The sequence below is a fragment of the Chrysochloris asiatica genome, unplaced genomic scaffold, assembly GCF_000296735.1.
Source record: "Chrysochloris asiatica unplaced genomic scaffold, ChrAsi1.0 scaffold00041, whole genome shotgun sequence".
Taxonomy (NCBI): domain Eukaryota; kingdom Metazoa; phylum Chordata; class Mammalia; order Afrosoricida; family Chrysochloridae; genus Chrysochloris; species Chrysochloris asiatica.
This window is the reverse complement of record NW_006408559.1, coordinates 16,351,606-16,352,640: the sequence shown is the minus strand read 5'-3', so window position 1 is coordinate 16,352,640 and position 1,035 is coordinate 16,351,606.

Below are 1,035 nucleotides of genomic sequence, written 5' to 3'. Positions count from 1 at the left end.
ATTGACTCTTAATCATGTGCTACCTCTTGAAATGGTTGAACATTGAATATTTCTTATTGGTACAGTGACTCTGTATATTCCCTCCATCTTCTTTTGATGCTTTTTCATTATTCAATATTTTGCCCATAGAATCCTTCATTATAGTAATTTGAGGCTAGAAGTTTGTTCAGTTTGGGAAATGCTGAACATGCTCTTCCTTTTTGCTTTTCTAACTCCAGGTCTTTGCACATTTCATTATACTATTGGACTTTGTGTTCTTGAACTGCCCTTTGAAATTTTCTATTCAGTTCTTTTACTTCCTCATTTCTTCCATTTGTTTTAGCATCTCTACACTGGAGAACAAGTTTCCAAGTCCATTTTGGTCTTTTGTTTTTTGTGGGGTTTTTTTTCTTATCTTCTTAGTGGCCTTTTGATTCCTTTTTGTATGATGTTCCTGATGTCATCCCACAACTCTTCGGTCATTACTGTGTAATGCATCAAATTTGTTCTTGAGATGATCTCTAAATTCAGGCAGGATATGTTCATGGTAATATTTTAGTTCTTATGGACTTGTTTCCATTTTCTTCAACTTCAGCCTGAATTTGCATATGAGCAGATGATGATCTGTTTCATAGTCTGCCCCTGGCATTGTTTTAGTTGATGATATAGAGCTTTGCCACCGTCTCTTTCCAGAGATGTAGTCAATTTGATTTCTGTGTATCCCATGTGGTGAGGTCCATGTGTATCACTGTCTTTTGTTTCTTAAAAAAAGGTATTTGCAATGAATAAGGGTCTTGTAAAATTCTATCATGTGATCTCCAGCATCATTTCCATCACCAGTGTTGTATTTCCCAACTACTGATATTCCCACTTTGTTTCTAACCTTTGCATTTCAATCTTCAACAATGAAGATTGCATGTTTGATAAATTTCAGACTGAAGAAGTTGGTAGAATTTTGCCATTTCATCCTCACTGACTTTAGAGGTTGGTGTGTAAATTTGAATAATAGTGGTATTAACTGGTCTTCCTTGTAGGCATAGGGATATTATCCTATCA